The sequence below is a fragment of the Lepidothrix coronata genome, unplaced genomic scaffold (assembly GCF_001604755.1).
Source record: "Lepidothrix coronata isolate B3197 unplaced genomic scaffold, Lepidothrix_coronata-1.0 Scaffold111, whole genome shotgun sequence".
Classification (NCBI taxonomy): Eukaryota; Metazoa; Chordata; class Aves; order Passeriformes; family Pipridae; genus Lepidothrix; species Lepidothrix coronata.
Window position 1 is genome coordinate 2,614,601 of NW_016690291.1, and position 22,932 is coordinate 2,637,532.

The 22,932-nt window shown below is 39.4% G+C and overlaps 1 protein-coding gene across 8 annotated transcripts in view; it reads right to left on the reverse strand.

Moving 5' to 3' along the window:
* The window catches only part of CUNH4orf50 (chromosome unknown C4orf50 homolog), an 87,890-nt gene that overhangs the window by 6,947 nt on the left and 58,011 nt on the right, over positions 1-22,932 (reverse strand). Inside the window, exon 16 of one of the 8 annotated variants that reach the window (XM_017824510.1) lies at positions 13,838-13,947. The exons of the other annotated variants lie outside the window; for them this stretch is intronic. The gene's annotated coding sequence lies outside the window, so the exon portion shown is untranslated. Of the gene's footprint in view, positions 1-13,837; positions 13,948-22,932 lie in introns of those variants that run through there. 8 annotated transcript variants of the gene reach the window in all.

Consider the following 22,932-nt stretch of genomic DNA (forward strand, 5'->3'; position numbering starts at 1 on the left):
GAAGCCATCTTCCTTCCTTTAAGAACAGAAGTAAAAGCTTTTCAAAAATTTTCAGAGCGTACACCAAAGTTGGAAAGGAATGAGCCAATATAGAGACTTTTAAGACAAACAATACTGGGGCTGGAAGGACAAAAACTAAGAGCTGCAGGATGGTACACACATTCCCAGAACTTCTATGGCATTTTCAGAGAGTGCCTATGCTCATTTTTAGAATCATTTAGATTGGAAAAGACTTTTCAAGTCATTGAGTCCAACTGGAATGAATGCACACACAGGATCATCTGAAAGAAGATATGAAATATGGTGATACCACTGTAAAAACGTATTTAAATAATGTCTGAAATCTGGGATGAGTTTAGGTGGTGGACCACCATGCACTACCAACTGATCCAGTCTGACAGCAGAATAATATCAGTCGATGCCTACTGGAAACATTTCCTCAGTACGTAACACAGAATTAAAGATCTGAAGTCACCAGTACACAGTGGCTGCTCAACGTCTCAGCTCTAATGTGCAGGGCTAGAAACACCATATTTCCACTGGTTTCTGTCACTAGAGGTATTTAAGATAAAGATATTGAAAAATTTCAGGGATGAATAAAATTTCTTTATATCCAGCAAAGAAATACATATTTTTGCTATTGTGAACAAATATTTGAAGAAGATACTATACAACACCAGTTATTGCTGTAAAATACAAAGGAAGTACTCTGCTGTGTCTCTGCCCTTATCAAGGGTAACAGATTATAATTTTTTTAGTACCACTGAAGTACCACTGGTTTCTATCACTATTCTAGAGCTACAGTAGCACAAATGAGTGAAAATGCCAGGCATGAGGGCTTGTGCTGTTCTTTCATATTTTACAATGAAATTACAGGTATTTTACTTGGTCTAACCTATATAATCATGAGCATCCAGTCATTTTGTCATTTCTATTAATTACAAAAAATCAATGTGTCTGTGGCACACACACACACTTTAATAGAAAATTATCTACCATAAATTGTTTAATGTGTGCTTTAAAGTGCTTTATTTTAAAATATAAACATCTTAATTTAGAAAACGTTTTATTACCTGGGAATAGAAAAACTGGCAAAAAAGCAAGTGATTACAATAAAAGGAAATGTTGCAAAGCTGAATTGTGCCACAATACACATGGGATCTCTCTGCTGTTTGGTAAAGAGATGGTATATAACTGATACCATACTGATCTTTGCAAAAACATTTGATTCCTGTGTTTAGGGGAAAAAAAGAAAATCAAATAGTATTCAATGTAGTCTTCTCATTCACAAATTGCCGCTTCTAAAATTCATTTCTATTTGATGGATTCACATTACAGCTCAAGAGGTGTGAATCTCATTAAACTCTGAATAAAGACCTATCGATCCCATTTATAACCAAAGGCCAACAGAGCTTGCCTATAACTCAGAGGAAAAGAATTGCATCCAAGGGAAAAAAAACCCAACAAACAACTAACCAACCACAAGAGCTGAAAGCCACAAATAAATTATATTCTCCTAGAATGTTAGAAAATGAAAGTATGCATTTTTACATTTTTGTCCTTCATACAGGTATTCAATACTAAACTGTGTTACATTTATAGATCTGTTTCAACATCATTGCTCTGGCTTTATGCCAGTTTCTTTCTTATGAAACTGATGGTGTAAGTAATGGTGTAACTCTGGAAAAATTAATTCATGAATGAGAAATGAGGCTTGTCTTACTCAAATTTTATACAAAATACATTATTTTCAGTAACAGGAGAATACAGTCAATGTACAACATACAAGCAGTGCTGCTATTTAATGTTACAAAGCTCTTCAGAAAAATGGCAGACACACACAGAGACACTCATTTTCACACTGCTTAGAAAAGAACAACTTAGGAGTCTTAATTAGGATTGGGTAACCACAGTGAAGAGGAGTCGAAATGTGACTCTTATAAATGCGCATGGACAGTTGAACTCACTGCCATGCTGAATATCATTCTGGAAGTTAATTTCTTCTAATAATGGCCTATCGATGTATACACAATATATTTGCTTTCAAAAATGTCTTCTAGAACAATATCCTTGCAATCATTTGCAGCTCTGAGATGCAAATGCTTACAGAAGAATCCCGATGTCTAACCTCCTGCTCATCAAATATCCCACAACTTTGCAGACAGGCAGCAGTAACATATACACATGAGATCAATTGCTAACCCAAAATCTTGAACAAGCAGCCAAAGCTAGCCAGCTTGCCAAGAGGCTTAGATGCTAATACGAGGCAGTTCAAGAATTTAAAATGACAAACTAGGAAACCTTGAAGACTGATCACAGATTGTTGGAACACACACACACAAAAAGGAAAAACCAGCTGGACTTTTTTTTTTTTTTTACGATAGAGTTCACCCAGTGCTAGTCCTAATTAAAGAGTGGCCCTATTCCAATTTAAAATAAGAAACAATTAAAACACCCTTGTATTCAAAGGATCTTCCACAAGACTCCATTTACTTTGCCGATTCGATTTTCATGTAATGGTACTTCCTCTTTTATATACCCCAGAGCTTTTATTAGCCTTGAAAATCTAACAGCACTTATTAAATACAGGCTTTTTTTTTTTTTTGTAGTAAATTATGCACATGAACTTAGCGTTATTTACATTTCTCCCATTAAGACAATCATAATGGATTTAAAGGCTAATGCAAATGAGTTAACGTCATACTGTAGAGACAGTAACAGCATGACATATCCAAATACAATGGCAGAGTGATACCTTCTATATAGCAGGTACATTGATTTTGAGAAACATCTCAAAACAATAATGCAATGCAGCTCAATGAAAAAGAAAATTCCAGAAGGATTATCTGGTCAAGTCAAAAATGGAGACAATCCCCATCATGTGCATGTTTCGCTGAGGTGAGTTAAAGAAATTGCCATTATCAAAAAATTACCAACAGTAAGAGATGGTAAAAAAAACCCACAACAAATACTTCATATCTAGTGTCATTCACTTAGTGCTTTAGCACCATAGTGCATCCAGTTACAACTGGGACATACAGTGTTTCTTCCAGTGCTGAATATGCAACAGACAGGTTGAACCATAAGAGTCCCACAGCTCCCCTCCGCCCCCCCAAAAAACCCCCAAGCAATAGAAGCACACTCAACTTCATTATTTCCAAATCCTTTCCCTTATAGTTTCTCAGACAAGCACCCTTAACATAGAAATCTTCATGATTAGATTCTACTGGTACTGTGTAATATCTTTTTCACAGAGCGGTTGTAGAGCACCACTGGAACAGATACATTTGCAATCGGTAACAGCCACGAATCTTGTAAAAACATGCTTCACACCAAGGCGGTAAGTACAACCACGAAAATCCAAAAGACCTGCTGGGATTGAAGAGCACAACTTGTGAGCAGGACAAAACGAGGCCCCTGGAAGTAGAGGCCGTTTGAGCCCTTCAGTTTCTGGAGCATGCTGTCTCTTTACTAGATGGCCTTCCCAGGCAGTCCTACTCACATCTGCATGGATAACAGAAGCCCAGAAGACTGAGGGTTGTACTCATCTAGGGCATGGCAACCTTTGGGCCAGAGGGGCTTTGTCCTGGGGACAGCAGTGATGCCTGCAAATGAAGACCTGCCCACTGTCCTTCAGGGATTTTAATGATCTGAAAAGCATTACAAATGTCCTACAGAAAACCATTCATTTAAATTATTTGACTGGGGGAGAGTCACAGGCATTTTTTTTTTTTAAATCAAGGTCCTTAAGGATGGCTCACTTGATACGAGACAAAATTTTATGACTCACAGGAGACCGGAAAAATCAGCAGCAACGCTGCATATTTAGAGTTTAATGTTTAGTCATCAAAGACACTTTCAGAGTTATTGCCTCCTCCTTAGACACATTTTTTTTTAATTGCTACAACAGAGCTGCAGCAGTAACAAAGAAAAATCTTCCCCTAAAATGCACAGTCATACAAGTAACTGATCAGCAGGTTTGCCTTGCTGCTGTCAGCCTAAGAAAACGGGCAAGTGAATTCACATTTCAGCAAAGCATTTTTTATCTCGCTACCTCTCCAACCTTGCAGGAAAAAATGATGCATGCACATCCAATGCAGATAAAGCAGCATCTGACAAAGAGGATTTCTAGATGCTCTGCATCCCATAGCAAAAGCTTAGGAAGGCAGGAGGACACAAATATTTTAGCATTTCTGTTTTGCTTTGTTTTCCTTGCCTGATCTTTACAAAGTTCTGTTAAATGCCAGAATAACTGCTAGAGTAAGTCAGGTTTTATTTTTTTTAAAGTAGTAATCAAAGCAGTATCTTTACAAGTCTATGAGCAAATCATAGGCTTTCTGTTCCCAGATCAACCTACTGCAGATTTGTGTATCAGCCTGCACAGCCCTGTATGCAGAGATAGCGAATGGACAGCTGTGGTTGCAGGAGCACCAGGGTGATGGTACCTCTGAACACCCCACGGTGGAGCCAGGCAGACAGCTTGTCACCTGTAAAACCTCCAGACCAACAGTGAATCTTGCTCAGCCACAGCAACCTAAAGCCTGTAGAGCTTAATAACTGCAACACATTGTTACTGCAACATATTTTAATGAACCACCAACAGTTAAAACCTAAATGGTTTTACCACACTACTAGAAAATTATTAATAAAAGAAAAAATTTGTTATTCCCATTGACATTTACAGAAGCAAAGCAAGTTTCCCTGCTATAGCTTTACCCCTGTGATGGAGGATTCAGCATAAAGCATATGACCTACATAGCAGGAAGTCAAACTTTGTTATAATCCTGTCCCCCTGAGCACTGAAAAATTTGGAAATCAGACAAGATGAACGCAGTGGCCCAGATTCTCTCTGTCATTTGGGCAATTTTGCATTGCATCATTAGTCCTAGTTCACCCTGCAGGGGCCACAGTCATGACAGTGAGCCGCAAGGCCCATTGTATTATCATCCTCCAACTCTCTGGATAGGGAAAGAAAGAGGATGTTCACCTTCTAGGGATCCACAGCTGCTAAAACGTCACTGTAGCTGCAGATTATAAATACAAATTACAGCAACCTTTAGGCTGCTATAACTTAGATTGGTAATATCTGTATTGAATTTTAGTACATGCTTGGGACACACATGTGCCTGGACAACTCTCCTGTCCACCCCGTTCGGACCAATATCCCTACTCAGATGCAGACCTCAGGGTCAATCATAAACCAAACATGGGAAAAAGCACAGGGAACCGACATGTATTTCATCTGCTTTTCCAGTACTATCATATTAGCCACTATGTCAGTCAAGAGCCGTCCTGGAATAACCGTGTCCTCCAATACCTTTAGGACAACTGGGATTTGTAGGCCACCTGACTCCAGGCAGACTAGCGCTGTGTGAAGAGCTGCAGGTGACCCACATCTCAACTACAAAGATACTGGGATGGTGTAAATATTTCTGTGTCCTCTCTTCTGCCTCATTGAGTTTTGCACCCATGATATCTAAAGCAAAGAGATGCAGGACCTCCAGGATCAGGTGCTGACCTGTTACGGTTTCTCTGTGGAGTTACTGAAAGTGGGCAGAAACATTTTTAATGGCACATTTGACTTTGATGACACTGCAGAAATCACACCTGATTTCCTGCCAGGTCCTCTTCCCTGTTCTTCAGCTGTACTCCTGACAGGCTGACAGAGAGTGGGAGTTAAAAAGAAGTTACTGCTCCAGGATTGTCTCAGAGATTGCAGAGCTCCTAAGCTGCTGGCTCCTCTACAGATCTCATTAGGCAGGATGCCAAGAAACTCAGAGCAGAGTATCCCTGCTCATAAACTCCAAGGCTGCCAACTCTCTGTTAGCCCACCAGGCAGAAAGAAAAGAAGCAAGAGTCTGGAAGCTCTGGAAATGTGCAACTCCTTGGCACCCTAAGCAGCCAGAGGATCCTGACAGGATTCCTCAAGCTGGGAACCCCGGAGCTTCTGATATCTCTAGTTCTAGATGTCAGTAACTTTGGACTAGATGATCACTGTAGGCCCCTTCCAACTGAAAATATTCTATTTTATTCATTTTCATTTCAAATCAGAATAATATAAAGTTAAACAAACCTATCAAAATCCTCTGCAAATTGGTATGATCTTTTTTCATGCTGCATGACTTGAATAATGAGCTGTTATGGCTGGTGTGGTCCCATTCCCTAACATACAGATTGTACCATTAGTCAGCAGACTGAGCTTGCATCACATTAATTGTCTTTTTATTCATCCTCTTTTTCCCAGGTATTCATGCTCTCCCGATTTAAATTTCAAAACCAAGCCCTTTAGGGAAGAATGTGTTTTGTGGGATTTTGTATCTTCATGTAAGCTAAATTGAACAGGATTTATTTTCTGAAACTGCTGTTACCACAAAGCTCTATATGCAGGTCAGCAGGCTTATGTAACAGTGATGCATCTGGCTTTCTGTCCCAAATAAGACAGAATATGCTGTGACTCCTATATAACCTTGTGTGCTGCTCATCAAAGGCTCATATCCATCTTTTTTTTCCTGTTAAAGGAGACCCACTGAAATCTCAGTCTTCACTTTTCCAAAGACCTGTAATTGTTCTCCACCTGGTCCTTATGGTCAGACACAATAGATCCTTTTCATTAGGCTTTTTATTAATTCACTAGTGCCCATTCATTCAAGTTAGGGTATTTTTTTCTTTTTTTTTTTTTTGAAAGAAAATATTTTGAGTTAATTCATGTTAGTTGTATTTTACGAAAATGTTTTAAGCTCAGTTGTTAACTGAGTTGTTCCCTCCAGCACATTTTCTTGCAGCTGCTTCTTGCTCTGCCTTTTCCTTAGACCTTGTCCATTTTGTCACACATCCACCAGTCACCACAGTGAAATGCTCATGGCCGTAGGCAGGGATCATACGTGTCCACAGGGCACAGCACGGAGAAGACTATCCAGTCTTGGATGTTGTAAAAATCTTTTCTCTATTAAAACTAGGTCAAGGTATCTTGAAGGGAATGATACACAAATCGACAGCAGGTGCCCAGTTCTCACACTGAAATGAGGTATGCATAGGTCCATGGCATGCACTTATACATACTTAAGAACACCAGATTTGACCTACTACAGCAGGCACAATGATGTGTTTTATTCAGGTGTCAAATACATGTAGACATCTATGCAAATCCCAGTTCTAGATCAAGCACATAGCTCTAACTTGTAACTCTAGCCTCCAGCTAGTGTGGAAATGAAATCACTGACTTTCTATAAATATGCAAATATGGTTAAATGCAAGGTGATGTACCAAGAACAAGGTGTGCAGCTCACACCTGCAGAATGGTAGAGCATGTCTAGAACAGCAGCAAAGAAAGGTCAGAGGCTCTTCTAGCAGACGAGTCAGCGTGTCCAACAAGCACAAATCAGAAAGACTAAACAGGACCTGGCAGGTGAAGTAGCAGACTGATTGACAGACAAGCCTTTGACACCTCTCAGGGTACCAACGCTGAGTAGCATACGTGAAGGAGGATTTCCCTAGCATTACTCCCAAGTCTGAGACTTTTCAGAAGAAAAGTAGGTAGGCTGTACTGTAGGTAGACTGTAGGTATGGCTTTACATATTTTTTTTTGTCCATTTAATTCTATTTTTACTACTAAAAAAATATTGACACTAGGCCAGGACAATAACTCAATACCAAGTTCACGAAAAACAGTGGTTTTATCCGTAGAAGAGTAACTCCAAAACTTCCTAAATTCACATCTGTAATAACATTCAGAGCATGGCCTGTAAAGTTCATGTACAGAGCAGGCTCATCCCCTGAGCAATTTGATGCTCAGTTAATATATGCAGTGCTATACTAAGCCCAGTTAATCAACACTATCTATTCTGAAAGCAGGAAAAAAACCCTCTGTATGTCTATCACACTCCATCAGCTTTCCCCACTCACTTTAAGCAATTAGTTTCAAAGACTTCCTGACTAAATTTACATAAAATGCATCCTTCCCTCATACACTTTGCTAAAGCATTAGACAATAATTTTATCAGGATTTCTTGGAGATCAACAGTGATAGAAAGGTATGAGAGATTACCCTATGCCTCCAGCGCAGTCCCAGGAATTTTTGAAGGCAGCAATTTCCTGGATCACCTCATCACCTTCAGTCGACTTACATGCATATGGAGCAAGAATGTTATTTACTGTCAGAGATCTTCTGTGTCTGTCTGCAGAGAGATGGCTATGGATACAGATAGAACAGGCAGAAGAGAACAGCTATCAGTGGCCATGTACTCTGCAGTGGTGGGGCCTCACGTTGAATATTGTGTGCAGTTCTGGGCACTGCAATATAAGAAAGATATTAAGCTGTTAGACAGCGTCCAAAGGAGGCAACGAAGACGGTGAGGAGCCTTGAGGGAAAGCTGTGTGAGGAGCGGCTGAGGGCACTTGGTCTGTTCAGCCTGGAGAAGAGGAGACTGAGGGGAGACCTCATTGCAGTTACAACTTCCATGTGAGGGAAAGAGGAGGGGCAGTTACTGATCTTTTCAGAGGAGGTTTAGGTTGGATATTAGAAAGAGGTTCTTCAGCCAGAGGGTGGTTGGGCACTGGAACAGGATCCCCAGGGAAGTGGTCACAGCACCAAACCTGACAGAGTTCAAGAAGCGTTTGGATGATACTCTTGGGCACATGCTGTGACTCTTGGGGATTGTCCTGTGCAGAGCCAGAAACTGGACTCTGTGATCCTTGTGGGTCCCTTCCAACTCAGCATATTCTGTGATTCTGTGACATAAAGCTGCAGTTGAAAGATCAACAAGACTCATTGGAAAACCTCTGGAAGAAGGAATTTCAAATTGTTTGCAAGGGGAGAAGCAGGTGAAATGATCTGTCTGGATAAGATTTGAAGTCCAGGCTTCTGATGGTCAAAATGTTTGGTTACTAGGGTTTTGGTTTTTAGTGAGGACTCCAGCTGGCATAACTTCATGAGCTAGCTCAGTTCTAGACTAATGACTTAAGCAAGTGGTGATATATTTGTGGCTTTCAGTTAACGACTTGGGCTTGCAAAACCTCCTCACACAGATCTGTTCAAGAGTGTTGGAATGCGAACAGCATATTCAGAAGACTTATAAGATGAAGCCCAAAGTACGAGGACACAACAGTTGTGTTGGCAGCAAGCTACTGCAAACAGTTGCATAAGCTGAAGAGAAGCAAGAGCAATAGTTCCAAGCGTCTGCTTTTAGCATTATATTTACAGCTTCTCCCTGACTGTGCATATATTAAGCAGATTGCAAACTTGTAGTGAGTGGAGGGAACAATCTGGCTATTTATAAGGCAGTTAACCTTTAGGAATTACCTTTGTTTTAACATTAAACAGGTCTGCTTCACGTTCAGAGTACCAGCATTTTCATCATTTGGAAAAATCAGAAAATATCTCAAATCTGTGAAGATTGCCAGAAAGAAGATTTCATTCTTGCACTCTGAAAGATCTTGGCTGATATAGCCTGTATAAAGATGGAGTCAATGCAACGAAGCACAGACAGTGGCAGAGAGAAGCAACTCCAGCGCACATGGCAGGCTGAGGGAGACTCTTCATTGTGGAATATTTCCATTGACTTTCTTCTAATCAAAACAAACATGCCACACCTATCTTTGTTCAGAAGCTACTTGCCAGCATCAGCTATCAGCTGGCCTCCTCAGCCATATAATTTATCTGGTATTAAGCTGGAACCAAAGAAACAGAAACAACAGTGGTTGGCATGACACCATTTTTCTGACCTAACTTCAGTGTTTTCTTGTTTCCAGGGCAACTCACAAAGCCAATGTAAGAAAATCCCCGTCATGATTTAAAAAAAAAAAAAGATTTTATTTTTAGATTTGGTAAATCCATCCATTAAGAAAAGGAAATGAAATCAAATGAAATTGAGAGCTGCAGTAACACTGCCATAGGATAAACACAATGTTGTCATTGACTACATCTGTGGAAACAATTAACTGAAAGAACAAGACACTCCTGTTTACAGAGGCCCAGGGCCGATTTACTCAGGTTATTTCTATCTTAGCAAGTGATTTCATAAAAATATTTCAAATATACTGTGAGACCATATCCTTATTTTGTCTACTTTAACTTGATTGGCTGATTTTAAATTGATTTTCTGATAGAGGACCATAGAAGCCAGAACCTGCCTTCCATTCGCCTTCAAAGACACAAAAACAGTGAATCAACCTTTGGTTTGCTCCAGGGTTATGATGGTACCAAATTGCATACTAATATCGTGAATTATTCAAAATCACAGCAGGTAACAACAAACATTCTGTTAGGTGTAACGATACAACTTAAACATGAAAAAACATACAAGAAGTATAATTAACTACTGGAAAAGCAGAGTTCAACTAAATAGCAATTCCACTGTTGCTTATGCACTTCATTGGTGGATGGTTCATGCCACTAACTGCAGCAGTGCAGAACTGCTCTAGCCCCAGAAGACACAAAGCTTCAAAGGTTCCCTCTTGATGCATGGGAAAAAAACCCAGGAGGTTTGCAAGACGACCCACTACAACCATTCCCACTTCACTTCAGCAAACAGAACAGAAAAGTCTCCACCTGCTTTAAGTTTCCTTGTTCTCACTGGGAATATTTGGAGAGTAATTTGAGGCAGGCCATGCTCCTCTCCCTCCAGCACATTTGTCCAGTAAAATCTTGCCCCAACTGACTAGGATTCACTACATTATACACTTTCAGCATCAGTAATTCCAGCCCCGTTTTCTAAATGTGAAAAATGAGGGCTTAAGTTTAAGAAACATGCCCTCTGCCATTCAGCAAAGTACAAGGGATATTTCGTGGGACTAATTAGTACCTCTTCTACACTGCTGTCTGACTCAGTGTAATGTAAGGTAAGTTGTAATGACATATCTAGAAAACAAATTCAATTCCAATTCAGGAACATAGAAGTGAGGCTTAATATTTTCATGCTTTGAATTGTTCACATGGCAATTGTACAAAGTGAGATTTTTCAGAAAAGAATGCAAAGGGAAAAATCACACATCTCCAGAAAACTAGTGAAGATCAGTCATTCAGCAAAGTACAGATCCCCTGCAACCTCTATCTAATAAACTGTACAAAACAATATCATTTAGGTCATCTAGGAAGAAGTCATGACACGTTTCCTCAGAAAAGTGTTTCACCGCTTATGAGGAGAAAATTCAAACTAAAAAAGAGGAAAAATTAAAATATAAATAGCTGCTGCAGTGCTCTTTAACTGCTACAGATGACCTTATCTTTTGACTGAAGGCCTCATGTTGGAGATAATGCATCTAACATATTACCAGCTATACCTCATTCATTTTCAATTTGCATTTCGTATCTCCCCAGGTAATCATTATTTAGCAATACAGAAAAGACAATTCAAATCTTCCTTACACCCAGAAGTCATTTTATTCTAAGTGATGTGCATTAGGGGATGCTGGCAAGCTCACAGGCCAAACCAGACCTTCACTAATGGTATGAACGAATTTTTAAATAAAATGGTTCGTTCACCCTTTATTCCTTTCCATCCTTCCTCACTCCATTACAAATAGAGCTTTATGTGATGCCTTTTGAAGATTCAGCAGCAGCCCTGGGATGAACCAGTTCAGCTGGTGTGCTCCTCTGATGGAAAGGAGCTCCACAGACCACAGCTTCTTCCATGTCTCACATCTGTGCACAGGCAGTGAAAAGGAAGAGAATGACTGGGCTTCCTCTCCACTCAACCCCCAAGCCAGCATTTAGCTTGCAGGATCAGACATCAGGTTCAAAGGTCAGTTGTCTAAGCCACTTTTAGCCAAAAAGCTAGAAGGAGATTGTCACAGCCCTGTATGCAGACATTTTGTATCCCATCCCTTTGCTTGAACATACCAAGCTGTTGGGACTATGTGGTGGATTATCCTGCAAATTCCATAGGCTTGAGCCTGAGAAAGGGCACCAAGCCTATAAGGAATGACACCAGGCAACTCACTTCACTAACATTCCTCATGGAGGCATTACACATTCTGTCTTCACTTTGAACTATGTAAACCACCATCTTTTGTGGAAGCTTCCTCCATCATTGCCCAAAGGATATAAGCACAGAGTTGGACGTTCAGTTACCCATCTGATTTTTGTGCCCAGCTCTCTTGGGAATATGGGCCATTCCTATCTGCTTATCCTTGAAGCCCAGACCTTGAAATGTGCTCAGCAATGCTTTGTTCCTGGCTACATTTTCATAAGACTAATAAACACAAAAACCTCCCTCATCTCTGACAGGAAGAAGAACAATGAGGATACTTGTCTGATCCTGCAAATCCTTGGTTACACAAGCAACAAGCAACATGGATAAGAGCTTTTCAGGAGCAGAATCTATTTTATCAGCAGAGATTGACGCACTGTACACTGTATGAGTGTACACTGGTGTGTACGCCACTGGGAACCACTGGGAGAATTTTTATTTCAATGAGTCCAATGTTATTTAGTCTGCTGAAGTAATGAACATTTTGAGAAGTGCTCTTCCTCTCTCCCACCTTTGACAACACTGAAGATTCTGAATTGAAACAAATAATAATGTGAGCAAATTACAAATACCCAACCATTCGCTGTGTCCCACCAACAAAGGAGGAACACTTTTTCTTTCAAGTTCTCTCCTATCTAATTAGGTCACAAAATTAGAACAGAATATTCCAGTTTACTAAATTACTTCCATCAAGGATTCAAACCACCAACAGCTATCTCATGAGCTGTCCTGTAGCTGTGTGAAACAACACAACAACCAGCTAAAGCAATAGCCATCTCTAGTCTGTGACCTGGAGGAGGGAGTGGGTACAAGTTTGTGTCTGAAGTTGTACGCTACATCTTCTACCCCCTTCCCCTTTCTCCAGAGGAGAGCTCATTTCACAGCCAAACTTTTTAGTTGGTTCTTGAGCATAAACAAAACCACCTTTGTGCTGGGAAGGAGGCAAGGAAAGCAATATGAGTGGAATTGCTGATGCAGAATCTTTCTTTCCCTTGTTCCCCCTGCAGAAAGCTGCCAGGACAGCAGCAGCCCCTTGGCGGGAGCAGGCTGACAGTCTCAACAAAGCAAGTCGCAAAACTGATCTGGCTTTTCAGGGCCAGACAAAAAGGAAAAGATTCGGGACCCTTCTAAAGCAATAAGAGGTTTCCTTTGTAGGACTGAAGGCTGAATGAAGGCTCACAGGAGACTACAACTTTAACTATTTATTTCACTGATTTAGACTCAAGTGGTATTTCACAGGCTTGGCCAGCAATATCAATTGGTAGCACAGATAAGCTGTGGCTACAGAAGTATTTTGAGGTTTGGCTTCCAATGGAAATGGAGTTTTCATTGTTACTCCATGATGCCTACACTCACTACTGCCTGTCTTTTACCTGCATTCCTTCATTACTTTTGAACACAGTGGCCATATTTAACTAAAACCAACTTAGAGGAAAAGCCTCAAACTTCCTAAAAGAATTTCCTACAAGAAGGAAGTGCTTTCTAAAAACTCAGAGGCCTGATAAAAGGAAACAACTCCCACAGCAAGCTTCCTCACTATAAAAGTTAGGATTTTTCCCCTTTTAGAGTTCATGTGGGTCCTCTACAGACCAAAATACTGCAAAGCTTCAGCTGGGCCTCAAGCCCCTGGAATAACTATCAGAAATATTCAACTCACAGGCAAATCTGATTCAGAACTTTTTTGCTTCTTCTCACTTCCAGCTTCTCATTCCTTTATCATCAAGACAGATCTCCATGACAGACCAGCATTAGCATTCAATTATGCCTGGTACCACTCTGTAATCTGATCATTTCTACCATAAGACAAAGTGCCTATCCCCACTAGCACTGGGCTGTGTGCTTCAACAAGTGCATTCAACAACATGGACTTACCCCAGCTCCACAGAAACCACCTTTTCTTGGTTTTCAAAATATCCAAATAATGTATGCATCCCAGAGAGCAGGTTTACACACAGGACCCATACCAGAGTGTGATGGAAGACTGCAACAAATGAACATCATATGTGCCACAATGCATGGGTTTTCCCAGTGAATTGCATGTCTCTAATTACTAACCTGTTCAGCAGGAAATTGGCTTTGAGTGCCAGCCTTTCTCATACACCCCAATTCAAGGGCCTAATCCACACAGGACCAAGTGTTCATTCAATGAATCTAGGCATTACATTAATCAGGGTGCTGGTTGCAAGCACCCCTCAATTATTTTATTTGTCTAGATAGCCAGATCCTTCATTGTCTTTGCATTGGTAATGCAAGGTTACTATAGCAACATCTTTGACCTGCATGATCAAGATAGCAGAGAAGAGATGATGGCTGGATTAATGTATTTAGAGCCTTGAACAGGAAACTTTAAAGATTAAAGATTAATACTCTATGAAATTCATATGTACTTTACTCATGTTGTTATATTTATCCCACTTCCTCTCCATTTTCAAATACATTTATTTCTAAATGCTAAACTAGAGTATGTGGTACAATATATTAAGATAACACTATTTAAACTTGCTGTTTATTTTCTGTTTTCAGTTTAGCACACAATTAAACTACTACATAAAGTCCAAAAACTAATGTGCATTTCACACTATGGTTGACCAATTTATTAGCATCCTGTAGAAGCTTAAGTTCTTAACTAGATTTGCAGATTATTTAGATTTCCACAATATTTAAAATAAACAAATTCAGAACAAGTTAGCCACCTTATGCAATACTAAGTGCAGAGACCTCTTCAATTTGCTTTTTATTTTCCTGTACTTAACAGATTCTTTTTAAGAGTCATTAACTACCATTCAACTAGAGACTTGCTTGCCAACAGTCTACCACAAGTTCATAACAGATCAACATAAGTTTAAATGTTTCCTTGACTGCTCTTCAGCTGACAAGAGAATATATTGCTCCTGAATCCAAGGCTGGATGAAAGTTGCTCGCACAACCAGGACGGTGACACGAAGGAGTTGGATGTGGAGGGAGGTACTGGGGATCTGAGGTAATTTTTTTTTCTTTTGCTGGATGGTTATTGAAATACAGGCTCATCCACTGCAACAATGTCAGGCAGCAAGCATAGTTTTAGTCTGTGATTCCTCCACTACTACTGCACAAAGTGCCTGAGTGTGCACACATAATCATATATCAGAAAGGCATGGGTAGTTCTATCCAGCTTTTAACTGCTTCAGGTCCAGGACAGGGAAGAAATTCTCATTCTAAGTAATCAAGGAAAAGAGACAAAACAGTGGGCCTTCAAGTGAGATTTAGGTAGCATATGTCATATGGTGACCTTCCACACCGACACAAAATATTGCTGCCATGAGACAGTAAATAAATATTCATTGTTCTCTCTCAGGCAAGTTCCTTCTTTATTTTTATACATGTCATGCTAATATAATTCTTCTTGGAGCCAACTTCTTCTCCCAAAGGCAGCAGGATTACTTTTCTATTTTCAGGAAGGAGGGGAATTGAGCTTCAAAATAGAGTGCCTCAAAGCCAAACACTGTATAAAAACCCCAGTAGTATCAGTGGAAGAACTGATGGGGATGAACTAAATCCACTGTAAGAGTATTCCATCACTTGACACAAAATGCAGAGGCTGTTTTGCCCTTGGAGTCTCATAAAACAGACAGCTTAAGGGATTCTTGGACAGAACAGCACTATCAGATGGTCAGTTGGGGTTGTTACCTTTTGTTTTGTTTTGTTGTTGCTCTGTTGGTTTTTTATCTTTGATTTCTTAGTGTTTGTGATTTAGCTAAAAAAGAGCTTTTGTATCTTCTGCATTTGGCCTTTTCTTTCTCATTGTTCCTACTGCAATCCGTGGACAGTATAGGAAGGATAGGCCCCGCAAGTCCAGTGAAAAATTTTATTTTATTAGTCTACAGCCATTTTCCAACAAAAACACTTATGTCAAAGATACACAGTTGAGAGTGTGGAGGGAAGAAGCTGATTAAATTGGGTCCATCCACCTGCTTTGCTAGTATTGATAGAGTTCTACTTAATTCCAATCAATTTGCATAATTGACAGCAACCCAAAAATTATTGCACAATATGTCTAACTTCACATTTTTAACTTTTAGACTCATTTCCCTTTGATATTTTAAGGCTTTTGGCTAAGATTTTTAAAACTCACCTTCCCTAGCCTCCCAGCTATAATTAAATGGCCTGCTTTTTTAAAAGTGCTGAGTATGTCACACCGTCACAGAGGCCTGAATGGTACTTAGTGTTTCTTGGTTGCAGTCTCACATGTCACAAGTTAATCTTCAGAAAGTCTTAGACTGCATTTCTTGCAACATTTATATCAACCACCAAGGAAAAATCTTCCTATGCTCCCAGCATAACAGAAAGATGAGAAGAGGTTTTTTTGACCCATCATCATTGGACTCCCTTGTGCCTTTGAAAATGAACATTACACCTCTCCAGCTAATATGATCATACATCAGTTCTTCTCACCTCTTTGCACCCTCCTGTGTTCTAAGCCTTTTATTTTAATTGACTTAAGAAAAAGACAGCACACTGGCTAGCAATTAAAATCTATCGACATCATTTCTGCAACCTTCCTTCAAATCCTAGCCCCTCTCTCCCATCTTTTAGAAAAGGGTGAAATAACCTCTAAAAACAAGGCAAAGATAAGTAAAAATATACATAGATGTATCAAATGGATGTCTAAAACTTCTGTAATTTATTTTTGTGTTGAAAGTTTCACTCACTTTTGTTGATAAACCTAGACTAAAATATCTTATCTAAAATCTCTGTCTAAAAAGATGTCTAGCAAAAGCCCCTAATGGTGCAAAGACTGGATTTTTTTTTTCCATTCTACCAGGATTTGCATCAAAAATTAGCAATGCTGACACCATCTGCATTTTAAGGGTGACTTTGTAGGTCACTCTTGAGTCTAACCTGGGGTCTAAAGCACAAGAAAATTGGATTCAGCTCCTTTCTCCTCCCCAGACTTCTTGGGAAATATTGGGGAAGTCACTCGGCCTCTCTGTCTCCTTGTAAAAACAATGATGTAACAAATACTCCAATGTTTAAATGCCTGCCTAACCCCTCAGTTTATCTCTAATGTTAGTGAAGTGTCTTTTGATATTGAAGTTCATGAAATTTCATTTTATACTTAAACATACACTTTAGCAGTTTTTCTGATAAGGCATTGCAGTGTAGTGTATTCCCATCTCTATGGTGATACTAAAAATACTTGAAGCTATATAATAATGCGTATTTTAAGCTCATGAACTAAGTCAGTATTTTGTTTCTTAAATCCCAGGCAATCATGTTCTGCCTTTGTTAAAGAATCCATGTGGTACTTGTCTGTTTGTGTCCAAATTGAAGCCATCAATCTCTCCTGTTTGTCACCTCCAGATTAAAGTGGTTTTGCTACCAGAGACAGTGTAGTGTGCTCCTGATGCTGAAACAAAGCTCTCTCTCAGGAGCCACTACTTATGTACAAAGGACAAAACTTGAATGTTTTATGAAGAGAATCACAAGGAAGAAGGAAATTCTGTATTCATTCAAGCTTTGATCCTGCCTTACTGAACTGTATTTTACAATTGACTTTAACAGGAGCTATTTTATTGCTACTAAAATCAGACAAGTAACTATTTAATATACCATTAACAGCAAGTTAACTTTTTGGTTCCAAGTTACACCAGCTTTTTCAAGATTGTATGATCATGAGAACAAAGACCATATGTTTGCAACTGTCTGAAAAGTATCTAATTACAAAATTTTTTTGGTTTTGTTTTTTTAGCAAATACCTGCTTTTAAAGTCATATCCTATTTTTGTGAAACATATTTAGGAGAAAGGAAATATACATTTTTTAGACAATTTTGAAATCTTTTGGTAGAGAGTACTGAGTACACCTTTGTTGTCATAGAGCCTGACCTCCTGAGGTGTTAGAAGTTATCTTTAGTGATTTACAAAAACAGCTAAAACACAGTTAAAATGTAAAATTCTGATCTGATGGACTGAAAGCCATCACCAGCTGGAGAGCATTTTTCAGTTTAGACTCACTTGGAACAAATTAATTTTGCCTACTGCACTATTTTATCTATAGTGCAACAAAGAGAGAATGAACAGGAGATGAATTTCAAAAATGCAAACTGAACACTCAGGCCAACAAATTCAATCTGAGTGCAATTTAGGGATTTACACCAATTAGACAACTGTCTCTGTAAATTTTTAAATTTAGCACTGCAGACATTACTTCTCATGTTACTCCTTCAGGAAATCAGTGAGGCCTAATCTGGGAAGAAGGGAATCACTAGCATATTGTGCCCTCTACAAATGGTGCTACATAAATTAATATACAACTTAAGGAGAAAAATTCACCAAAGAAAGTTACATTTCCATCTAAAAATATCACATCTACTATGGTTTAAAGCAAAAGCTACATCGTACAGTTAATGTAAATATATATTTATTAGCTAAAGCTTGAATAAAATTTTTTCCATCTCTTGCTGAGTGTAAAGCTCAAGAAAGCTGACAGACCATCCCATGCAGCCCAAGAGAAGTGTTACTTCATTACTTATGTCCTTCTCTTATTGCTCACTCTGCAACTTACCCCAGATGAGCTCTAAACAAAAGGGGAAAAGAGGATCAAAAGCATGACTTTGAGTGTCCATCTGGGAACACAGCACACAGAACCCTAGTTCTTCACCTCTGGAAAATCCCTCCACAACAGTTCTTAATACTGGATCAATTTATCCCTGTTACAATGTGAGTCAAACACTTCTTATAAAAACCATGAAATAAAAAAGTATTGTCTACCAGCACTCACAGAATTTTTGACTTTACCCAAGACGACTAGTTTCCTTCATCATTAGCTGTCTATTCTATTCACTAAAATCTTGTATGATATTTGCCAAGACAGTTTTCCATTTTATCTGACATAGTTCAAATCATAACTATGTTAAAAAAGGGCCTTAAACTATATTAAGGATTTTTTAAAAATAATAAATCTTCATCCGTTGAATATAATCGAATATAATCAGAGACTAAAGATTTTGTGTGAAAAATTTCAACTTAAGCTTTACAAGTGTTATTTAAAAATAAACCAGCAAACATGCAGAATCTGCTGTATGGCAATAAACACACAAGAATCCTTGCTTTGTCATTTAGATGAGTAAAATTATTTTGCCTTGACTAGCACACAGCATAAACAAAGAAGACATCCCTTTCTTATTAGTCTGAATCAAGATTATTTTCTTTTATTTTTTCAGATTTGTCGTCAAGACTAATGCCTCCTGAAATTGCATGAAATCAATGGTTTCCCCTTTTGATTTCAAAGGTAAAAAACAAAAAAAAAATCAAAAAATAAACAAGATTCTGTTTCAAATGAGTAAATTTGTGCTGCGTTTGTAATCCAGCAGGCTGACTGATTGTATTTTTGTGGCAATATACAGCACAGCCTGTGCCCTTCCCATGACACATACTGGGCAGGGACACTTCATGTGGGAGGCATGTCCTGGAGTAATAAATCAGAGGATCTCCTTTCTGGAGATAGAGCAATAGCAAAAAGGGAACATTACCAAGCATGTTCATGCCTGAACATTTGTCATTCTGATCTAGGTAACAAATCCACCTTCAGATCTAAGTACCCATGTTACAATATCATATATATTATTTTAAGATGCAGGGACCTGCCACAGTTCCCTGATGAAGGCTTGGCTTGTTGGCATGTCAAAAGCACTACAAAGCACTTCAAAAACTGAACCAGTAAAAACATTTAAACAACTATCATTACTTACTGATGTCAGCCTGTGCATACAGGCACACGTAATGGCAGGCATTTATTATTTCCATTTGTGTTCTAGGATGTGTCTAATGCAGAACTGTCCAGGTTAGGGGGAAATCTCTGCATAGCCAGTGCTGTGTAATGGTTCTTCCAGACAAACCCAAACTCAGATGTCACACCAAGCAGTAAGGAAATATGGTCTTCTCACTCTTTTTCTTCATTCACTACAGGAACCTGACTTTTAAAGACATTTGAATTAGCATAGAAAGACCTGACTAAAATCTCTTTACCAGAGACCTTTATTCACAGGCCAGCATTTTTCTCACCTCTTACTTTCTTCAGAAAGAGAAATCATAACTTTCTTAACCAAGCTTCCAAACTTTGAACTCCATGTATTTCTAACCCATAAGTCTTTACATATCAGTTTTATTGAATCCTCAAAGCAAAATTTGCCATATCTGAGTACTCTTCCATTTTGCCCTTACTAACAATTTTTTCATGTTACAGTGAATAAAATCAGGTCCTAATCAGGTGATCTGAGGTCGCTCTTTATCTTCCCATTATGGTAATCTCCTTATCAATCTGTATGAAATCCAAATATCTCAGTGTTAACCAGAGCAGGAGGTTCAATTCTTAAAACTGAAACCAAACTCCATTGGCTCTCACTTTCCTTAAGAAAACCAACTCCAACCCCCCCCCCCATCTGCTGTTGCTTGGAACTTGCCTTTAATGAGGCACTGAAACTGTGTTCACTCAGACACATGATATCTGGTCAGGAATCACTAACAGATGCTTGAGTTAAAAAAAAAAAAAGTAGCACTAAAGTACTTTGTGCATTTCTACTGAATAACCTTAATATACTACTGACTCTTGAGAGGTCCTTTGGCGTAAAAGTGTCTCCTTATTAGAATATATCTGTATTTAAATTAAACATGCTTTTGCAAAAAATACAATAACATGGACTTGGACAGAGATGTTCTGGGGATAAACATTAGCATTAACTTTCCCATGAAGAACACAAGTGCTACCTTACAAGAGGTGGCAACAGGCCAGTGCTTTTTAGAGCAAGATTGAGCTTCAAATCGTGTGGCTTCCCTCCTGGAACTGCACTGGACACTTGTCTTCTCAGAAAGCAAGCCAGGAACACCAGCAGGCTGAACACTGATTTGAAACTGACACAGAGAGATTGAATTTTCTAAGAGAGGCTGGACAGAGATGAAATATTAAAGGCAAAATAAGGGAGTTTCCTACAGTCTTTTCAGCAATACTACTCACTACACAACATTTTCTGATACAATACTACACCAAGCTAATAAATGACTACTGGATTCTTTGCCCTGAAAGGAGTTTTATTTGATTGCAGCAGCAAAGATTGCAGTACTTTGTATGCTATGTAGTATGTATATGTAATTTCTTACCATCTTAGGCCCTGTGCTCTTCAACGTCTTCATAAACGACTTGGATGCAGGACTGGAAGGGATACTAAGCAAGTTTGCAGACAACACAAAACTGGGAGGAGCTGTTGACTCCCTCAAAGGTAGGGGCCCCCTGCAGAGAGACCTCAACAGAGTAGAGAACTGGGCAATCACCAACCATAGGATGTTCAACAAGGGAAAGTGTTGGATTCTGCACCTGGGATGGGACGACCCTGGATGTACACACAGACTTGGGAATGAGATGCTGGAAAGCAGTGCCAGGAAAGGAACTGGTCAATGGCAAGTTGAACATAAGTCAGCAGTGCCCTGGCAGCCAGGAGGGACAACCATGTTCTGGGGGGGCATCAGGCAAAGCATTGCCAGCCAGTCGAGGGAGGGGATTGTCCCGCTCTGCTCTGCACTGGTGGGGCCTCACCTTGAATATTGTGGCAGCTTTGGGTGCCACAATATAAGAAAGATATTAAGCCATTATAGAGTGTGCAAAGGAGAGCTATAAAGATGGTGAGGGGCCTTGAGGGGAAGCCATATGAGGAGCACCTGAGGGCACTTGGTCTGTTCAGCCTGGAGAAGAGGAAACTGAGGGGAGACCTCACTGCAGTTACAACTTCCTTGTGAGGGGAAGAGGTGGGGCAGGCACTGATCTGTTCTTCTCTCTGGTGACCAGTGACAGGACCCAAGGGAATGGCCTGAAGTTGTGTCAGGGGAGGTTTAGGTTGGATATCAGAAAGAGGGATGCTGGGCACTGGAACAGGCTCCCCAAGGAAGTGGTCACAGTACCAAGTCTGGCAGAGTTCAAGAAATATTTGGATGATACTCTTGGGCACATAGTGTGACTCTTGGGGGTGATCCAGTGCTGGACTTGATGATCTTTGAGGGTCCCTTCCAACTCAGCATATTCTGAGATTCTGTGTGATTCTGCAATTCTGTAATATAGGTTATATGAAATGAGATAAAGAGGAGAAATATAATTGAGTTTTCTTTTTATCTATAACACTTAGATTACACAGGAGTGTCAGACCACTTGTGCGTAATACAGTTCTTCTTAAATCCTTACCATTTAAAGACTTTAGTATCTCCTTCAGAAATTCCTAAAAAATATTTTCGGCAAATTACTTCATGGTTTTACTGCACTGGATTTTGGCATCTGGACTCCTGCTATAAAGAGCTCACTAAAAGTCATTAAGTTGTTTACAAATTAAATCAGTTCTTCCATGCTAAAAAGTATTATGTCTTCAGGTCTGTGATCTCAATCTTTCAGGGAACTGAAAGTGTTAATCACATTGAAAAAAAACGTTCTCTCTTTCCTGTGGGAGAGAACACTATAATATCCTGGACTTTAAAAATTACCCTTGACATAAAAATGCTTGTATTTAACAGCCCTTGAGAGAATCCTATCCCCTTCACAGGATCTGCAAAGCGGCAATCAGTATCTGCGAGAATTTCACATCGCAGAGAAAAGAAATGATCTTGCCTGTTGTAATTTTTAATGGCAGGTCCTATTTCAGTGTTGTGGAGACACCCCCGAAGCAGAGACCAAATGGAGAGGACAGCAAAGGGACAAGATAAAATAACCTGTCACATGGCTATATGGTTTATGGCATTTAAATATTTTTTTCTCATACTCCTATCACCCACACATACAGTCAACAGAGAAAGGAACAAGTATCTGCAGTGGAAATTATGCTACTGAATTTCCAAGAACAGATGTAGGGCATTGACATGAGAAAGAAAGGGTCAAATAGCATTTTTAGATCACAAACTGAATCATATAATGCAAGATGATTAACATACCTGCGAAAAAGGACATTTAGGCAA